General features: G+C 36.2%; 1 protein-coding gene across 1 annotated transcript in view; it reads left to right on the top strand.

The window, feature by feature from the left end:
- Nucleotides 1–8,706, top strand: part of BRIP1 (BRCA1 interacting DNA helicase 1) — a 195,283-nt gene that overhangs the window by 67,045 nt on the left and 119,532 nt on the right.

The raw sequence follows: 8,706 nt of genomic DNA on the forward strand, positions 1-8,706 counted from the left end.
AAAAAAAAAAAAAAAAAATGTGGTACATATACATAATGGAGTACCACTCAACTATAACACAGAAGGAGATCTTGTCATTTCCAACAACATGGATAAAATTGGAGATCACTGTGTTAAGTGAAATAAGCCAGGCACAGAAAGACAAAAAGCACATATTCTCACTTATTTGTGGGATCTAAAAATGAAAACAATTTAATCCATTGAGATAGAGAGTAGAAGGATGGTTTACTAGAGGCTGGGAAGGGTGGTAGGTGGGGATCACAGGAGAGGTGGGGTTGGTTAATGAGTACAAAGAAAAGAAAAGTAGAATGAATGAATAAGTCCTAGTATTTGACAGCACAACAGTGTGACTGTAGTCAATGATGATTTAACTGTACATTTAAAAATGACTAAAATAATATAATTGGATTACTTGTAACACAAAGGATTAATGTTTGAGAGGATGGATACCCCATCTTCCATGATGTGATTATTATGTATTGCATGCCTGTATCAAAACATGTACCCCATAAATATATACACCTACTATATACCCACAAAAATTAAAAATAAAAAAAACCCCATCCCATTGCACTTTGAATAAATTCAGATTTCTTATCGTGGCTCAGGATGACCTGATTTCTACTTATCACTCTGACATTGTTCATACCATTATTCATTTTTACTCATTGTGCTGCAAATCACATTAGCTTTCTTTCAGGTCCTCAAACAAGCAAAATTTTCTAACCACCTCAGGACCTTTGTCCTAGCTATTCCTTCTGCTTGGATATTTCTTTCTTTCTGATTCTCCCATGACTGGATACTTTTTGCATTCAGTTGTTAGAATAAATGTCACCTCAGGGAGAGCATTCTTGACACTGAAATTAAAGTAGCAACTAGGTTATATTAAACTAATTTATTTTCATAATTTATTTGTATATCATTACCTGATTTTTTTTTTTTTCATTTTATTAGAACGTTTTTTAACTTTTAAGTTCAGGGGTACATGTGCAGGTTTGTTATATAGGTAAACATGTTATGGGGGTTTCTTGTACATATTATTTCATCACGCAGGTATTAAGCCTTATAGTCATTAGTTATTTTTCCTGATCGTCTTCCCTTCTCCAACCCTACACCATCCGATATGTGCTGTTCCCCTCTTGCCCAGGTGTTCTCATCATTTAGCTCTCACAATTGAGAACATGTAGTATTTGATTTTCTGTTCCTGCGTTAGTTTGTTAAGGATAATGATCTCCAGCTCCATCCATGTTCCCATAAAGGACATGTTCTCGTTCTTTTTTATGGCTGTATAGTATCCCATGGCTACCTGATATTTTCTTATTTATGTATTTGTTTTTATGTTTATTCCTGTCTCCCTTTAGTAGAATGTAATTTCCAGGAGAGTAAGGACCTTGCCTATTTTATTTAACTGCTGTTATTTTCACTACCCAGAACAATGTCTAGAATAAAATAGGCATTCAAACACTTAATGTATGAATGTGTATATAGATCAATGAATGTATTGATATATTTTCTAGTAATTCTCTTTTTTGTGTTAATATGTAACACTTTAATTTCTTTATTAGGTTGTTTTGCATTTCCTTTTATATATATTTGGGATAAGTACGTAACACCTGGCTCTCAGTTGAAGCGACATTAGCTAAGTAAAGCAATGTGAATCCACAAAACAAGTGGGAAATCATATGCATGTTTGTTTCTTCTGAATGAAAGCTTTCTTTTTAGTTATATAAAGTTTATTTTGCAATATGAAACATGCATGCTTTTTAAAAGATTTCTTAATTAATCCACATTCATATCCTAAGAATGTCAAGAAATACAGATCAATGCATGACAATATGATTCTCTTGTTCTATTGAAATAGTGCATGTAAGTATGATACTGGTTGACAAAATTGTTTTATTTTATTTCAGTTGGTTAGAAGCAAACTCTGAATATCTTGTAGAAAGAGATTATGAATCAGCTTGTAAAATATGGAGTGGAAATGAAATGCTCTTGAATTTACACAAAATGGGCATCACCACTGCTACTTTTCCCATTTTGCAGGTAAGATTTTTTTTCTACCTGTAAAATGTATTTAGTGAATTAGAAGTGATTTAGTCATGACTAAATCCATATTAAATCCAGTGAGTAACCCAGAAGTTTTAAATACAGCAATTTAAATTTTTAAAAATTTTATTATCTAAATTTGATAATCTTTAAGTGATGGCATGGGTAAATTGTGGCTAAAAACATAGCATTACTTAATTTGAAGGAAATAAGTCTTTAAAGGGATTAATTGCTTTGTTTAAAGCTAAAAGGAGTCAATATTTTTAGGTTATAGATTTATTTAGTCAATTGTAAAAGTTAAAAATTTTAGAAAATAAAAAGAGGAGAAATTCCTATTTTGTTCATCTTAATTTAGAAATTATAAACCTGATATTCATGGAGAGATCATGAGTAGGCTTTGGAAGACTATGAAACTTATGAAGCTATATGCAAAATTTTATGAGTATATACTTTTGTACATTTTTCTAAATAGAGGCTGCATAAATTTCATTATATTTTCTAGTTTTTTTTGTAGATAAGAATATATTTTCTTTTTTTGTTCCTATTTACTTATTTAAATTACTAGATTATGTATTTTAGAATGGTTGTTTTAGGTTTAGAGAAAAATTAAGCACAAGGTCCAGAATTCTCATATACTTCCACTCCCAGCTACACACCTATACACATACACAATACACACCAACTCCACAGTTTCCCCATTATTGATCTCTTACCAGAGTGTAGTATATTTGTTACAATTGATGAACCATTATTGATACATTATTGTTCATTTAAGTCCATAGTTTACCTTAGGGTTTACCCCTTGTGTTGTAGAGTTCAATTAGATTTTGCCTAGGAATCCACCACTACAGTGTCATACAGAGTGTGTTCACTGTCCTAAAATTCTTCTGTGTTATACTTCTTCATCTCTCCACCACACCACGCCCATACCCACCAAACCCTTGGCAACCACAGATATTTTTTACTAACTCCATTGTTTTGCCTTTTCCGGAATGCCATATAGTTGAAATTGTGCAGTATGTAGTCTTTTCAGACTGGCTTCTTTAACTTAACAATATGCATTTAAGATTCCTCCATGCGTTTTTTTGCCTTGATAGCTCATTTCTTCTTATAGCTGAATAGTATTTCGTTATCTGGATGTACCACAGTTTATCCATTCACCTACTGAAAGACACATTGATGGTTTCCAGTTTTTGGCAATTGTGAATAAAGCTGTTATAAACATTTCTATTAGTGACAAGCTTTCTACTCATTTGTATGAATACTTAGGAACACAGTTGTTGTATTATATGGTAAGACTGTGTTTAGCTTTGCAAGAAACTGCTAAACAGTCTTCAAAAGTGGCTGTAACTGCTGGGTGTGGTGGCATGCGGCTGTAGTCTCAGCCACTTGGGAGGCTGAGGCAGGAAGATTGCTTGAACCCAGGAATTTGAGGCTGTAGTGCACTATGATTGTGTGCTTGTGAATAGCTGCTCTCCAGCCTGAGCAACATAGCAAGACTTTGTCTCTTGACAAAAAATGGCTATACCATTTTGCATTCCCACCAGCAATGAACAAAAGTTCCTGTTGTTCTATATCTTTGCCAGTGAACTTTGGGGCTGAGGACTCTGCTTTTATGAGTACAACTTTTTTAGATTACACATATGAGTGACAGCATGCAGTATTTGTCTATCAGGCTTATTTCAGATAACATAATACTTCCAGTTTCATCCATGTTGTTGCAAATGGCAAAATTTTCTTGTTTTTTAAGACTGAATAATATTTCATTATATATATATGTGCCACATTTTCTTTATTTCATTAATCACTCACTATATTCTCATTTTTCCCCATGGGAAGAATTGTGGGCTAATGGAGGCTCTCTTGGCACTCAGCTGTACTTCCATGGGGCAGGGGTGATGTGGATAATATGAAACTATACTTTTTGCCCTCTTCAATGCATCTGTTCTTGGATTTCTTGCTCCAGTGGGGTCCTGGAACTTCTCTGCTAGACTCTTAGACTCTTAACAAAGGTACTCTCATATGTGGGTAGTTGTCAGAATTGGTTCATTGTTGGGAGATGACAATGGAAAACTCAAATTCTTTTTTTTTTTTTGAGACAAAGTCTCACTCTGTTGTCCAGGCTGGAGGGCAGTGGTGTGATCTCAGCTCACTGCAACCTCTGCCTCCCGTGTTCAAGTGATCCTCATGCCTCAGTCTCCCGAGTTGCTGGGACTACAGGCATGCCCCACCATGCCCGACTAATATTTGTATTTTTGGCAGAGACGGGATTTCACCATGTTGACCAGGCTGGTGTCAGACTCCTGACCTCAAGTGATCTGTCTGCCTTGGCCTCCCAAAGTGCTGGGCTTAAAAGTGTGAGCCACCACGCCTGGCTGGAAAACTCAAATTCTTCCATCTTGCTGATGTTATTTCTCAAAGAGGTTTTTGAACAAAAAATGATGAAAATAATTGCTAACATGATCACAATAACATTCTGGCCATGTGACTATTAAAACATATATTTTAATCAGGATATACATAAATTTTGCCCTGCATTTTAAAATGCAGCGTGGTATCTAAGAATTTTTCTATGTTGTGACATCTTTCATAATTTTTTTTGCATAAATTGTTTGCATTTTGAAAGCTATTTATATAACAGTAAAATGGGGCTGAGGGTAATGGTGCATGCCAGTAATCCTGCAGTTTGAGAGGCTGCAGCTGGCAGATTGCTTGAGGCCAGGAGTTCAAGACCAGCCTGGGCAATATAGTGAGACCCTGTCTCTACAAAAAAAATACAAAAAATTAGCCGGGTGTGGTGGCAGTGTGCTGTAGTCCCAGCTACTTGGGAGGCTGAGGCAGGAGGATCACCTGAACCCAGGAGGTTGAGGCTACAGTGAACTGTGATTGCACCACTACGCTCCAGGCTGGGGCACAGGGCAAGAGCCTGTTTTAAAAAGAAGGGATAAATTGTAGCATATTTACATAGTAGAATACTATATGGCAATAAAAAGTGAACTACTTCCAACACAACCACATAGTTTTTTTTGTTTTGTTTTGTTTTTTTGAGATGGAGTTTCACTCTTGTTGCCCAGGCTGGAGTGCAGTGGCACGATCTCAGCTCACTGCAACCTCTGCCTCCTGGGTTCAAGTGATTCTCCTGCCTCAGACTCACGAGTAGCTGGGATTACAGGCATGCGCCACCACGCCTGGCTAATTTTTTGTATTTTTAGTAGAGATGGAGTTTCTCCATGTTGGTCAGGCTGGCCTTGAACTCCAAACCTCAAGTAATCTGCTCACCATGGCCTCGAACTCCCAACCTCAGGTGATCCGCCCACCATGGCCTCCCAAAGTGCTAGGAGCCACCGCGCCTGACCCTAGATGAATCTTAAATATTATGTTAGGTGAAGGAAACCAGATTCAAAAGGGTATAAACTGTATAAATCTATTTTTATGAAATTGAAGAACAGACCAACCTAATTATGGTGACAGAAGTTGAAGTACGGGTTACAACTATGTGGGGGTTCAGAGCAGTTTGGGCTGAGAAGGGGCACAAAGGAATATCTGGGATTCTAGGAATGTTTTGTATCCTGATTGGGTGTTAGTTACATGGGGAGGTGTGTGTATTTAGTGAGGTGTACATGTAAGATTAGTTCATTCTACTGTATATGTTACATGTCAGTTATAAAATGTACAAATAAAATGTATGTCAAAGAAAAAAACTGGAAAATACAGAACGGCACAAAGAAAAATGACTCATAAACTCAAAGATGAACATTATGCACATTGTGATTTATGTCTACTTATGCCTTCTATTCCCATATTTGCTTATTATAAATATATTTCTGATATGACACATTTCTTTTAGCCTCTTTTAACAATATATTATGTATACTTTTCCCGTNACCTTCACATAATTTTAACTGCAGTGTAGCATTTTTATGAGTGTACATATTCTAAATTGATTAATCTGGTCAGTTGAAATATAGGTTATTTCCAGTTTCCCAGTATAATAAACAGTTCTGATATGAACATCCCTTATGAATTGTGGTTTTTGAATTTACTTTAAGCAGTCTTTTCTTATCCTATGTTATATTTCTCCTAAAAGTTTTAAGGTATTTATTGTTTATAAAGGATGAGATTTATAAATACTTTTACAAAGCCTTGGATTCATTTTGTTTATGTTGTGAATTTATGAATCAATTTTTTTCCTGTATGGATAGAGAATTGTCCCAGCACTGTTTCCTAAATAGTACATATTAATTTCCCTCTAATTTGTAATGCCACCTCTGCTACCTATTTAATTTTCTTTTTTTTTAATTAAAAAAATTATTTTTTAACTTTTTTTTTGTTTTTAAGAGACAGGGTCTTGCTGTGTTGCCCAGAATGAAGTGCAATGGTGCGTTCATAGCCCACTGTAACCTTGGATTTCTGGTCTTAAGGGATCCTCCTGCCACAGACTCCTCAGTAGCTGGGACTACAGGCATGCATCACCACACCTGCGTAATTATTTATTTATTTATGCATTTTGAGACAGAATCTCACTCTGTTACCCAGGCTGGAGTGCAGTGGTGTGATCTCAGCTCACTGCAATCTCCGCCTTCCAGGTTCAGGCAATTCTTGTGCCTCAGCACCCCCAAGTACCTGGGACCACAAGCGTGCCACCACGCCTGGCTCTTTTTTTTTTTTTTTTTAATGGTAGAGCAATTTATTTTCTCTTGGGTATATACCAAGTAAGAGGATTGTGGGGTCAAATGGTAATTCTTTTTTTTTTCATTATTATTATACTTTAAGTTCTAGGGTACATGTGCACAATGTGCAGGTTTGTTACATATGTATACGTCTGCCATATTGGTGTGGTACACCCATTAACTCGTCATTTACATTAGGTGTATCTCCTAATGCTATCCCTCCCCGTTCCCCCCACCCCACGACAGGCCCGTGTGTGATGTTCCCCTTCCTGTGTCCAAGTGTTCTCATTGTTCAGTTCCCACCCCTGAGTGAGTGGGAATTTGGTTTTCTGTCCTTGTGATAGTTTGCTGAGAATGATGGTTTCCAGCTTCATCTATGTCCCTACAAAAGACATGAACTCATCCTTTTTTATGGCTGCATAGTATTCCATGGTGTATATTTGCATGCCTGGCTCATTTTTTGTGTTTTTTTAAAAATTTTTTTTATAGAGGTGGGGTTTTGTCATGTTGCCCAGGCTGGTCTCCAGCTCCTGAGCTCAAGTGATCCACCTGCCACGGTCTTTCAAAGTGCTAGGATTACAAGTGTGAGCCACCCATGCCCTAATTTTTTTATGTTTTGTAAAGACAGGGTGTCACTATGTTGCCTAGGCTGGTCTTGAACTCCTGGCCTCAGGCCATCCTTCCACTTCAGCCTCCTGAAGCACTGGGATTATAAGAGTGAACCGCTACACCCAGCCCCTCTAATTTTCATATATGTGTGAATTTATATTTGGACTTGATTCTGTTCCACCATTCTTTTTCTCTAATTTGTCACGTTTGTTAATTAATAAGAAAAGTGCTTATATATAGTAAGGCATATCCCTCACTTTATTATTTTCCTTTGGAATTGTATCAGCTGTCCTTTGTTTTACTCTACCATTTGAATTTTAGAATTAGCTTATAATCTCTAGGAAAAGTTCTGTTGGAACTTTTATTGTAATTGCACTGTATTTATAGATTAATTTGGAAAGAATTCATGTATTTACATTATGAAGTTCTCCCATTCATAACAAGATATAGTTCTTCATTATTATTTCTTCCTATCTTTCAATAACATTTTATAATTTTATTTTTAAAAGATTAGATGCTTTTGGTTAGATTTATTCTTCAGTAGCTTAAAGTTTCTGTTTCCATTACAAATGATATATTTTAAAATTACGTTTTAATTGTTATTGCTATATCAAACTGGTGTTTGATTTTTATTTATCTTATAATTGTCGTATTAACCACCTTGTTGAATTATTTTACAAGTTTGTCCACAGATTATCTTAAATTTTCCGTATGGATAACCATATTGTCTGAATAATGACTGGCTTCTTTCTCATTTCTTTCTAATTTCTTCATGTTTTTGTTTCTTACTATGCTGGCACAGACTTCCAGTGCGTTGTTTATCACTGGCAATGAAAAACACATACTGGGCCGGGCACGGTGGCTCACGCCTGTAATCCCAGCACTTTGGGAGGCCGAGGCGGGCAGATCACAGGGTCAGGAAATCGAGACCATCCTGGCTAAGACGGTGAAACCCCTTCTCTACTAAAAAACATACAAAAAATTAGCCGGGCGTGGTGGTGGGAGATTGTAGTCCCAGCTACCTGAGAGGCTGAGGCAGGAGAATGGCATGAACCGGAAGGCGGAGCTTGCAGTGAGCCGAGATCGCGCCACTGCACCCTAGCCTGGGCGACAGAGCGAGGCTCCTTCTCAAAAAAAAAAAAAAAAGAAGAATAAAAAAAAGAAAAAGACATCCTGGTTTTGTTGCTTAAAGGAGCAATTACTAGTATTGCACCTTTTATTGAGATGTTTGCTGTGGTTAAAATTTTTTTAATTGACAGCTTCATTGAGCTATAATTCACATGCTTAAAATTTACCTTTTAAAAGTGAGTTTTGTGAGTTATTTTGATATTATATATTTTATATCTTATATACATATGATATATTTTATTATATATTTTTA

This window comes from Rhinopithecus bieti, unplaced genomic scaffold (genome assembly GCF_001698545.2).
Source record: "Rhinopithecus bieti isolate Rb0 unplaced genomic scaffold, ASM169854v2 scaffold_5497, whole genome shotgun sequence".
Lineage (NCBI taxonomy): Eukaryota > Metazoa > Chordata > Mammalia > Primates > Cercopithecidae > Rhinopithecus > Rhinopithecus bieti.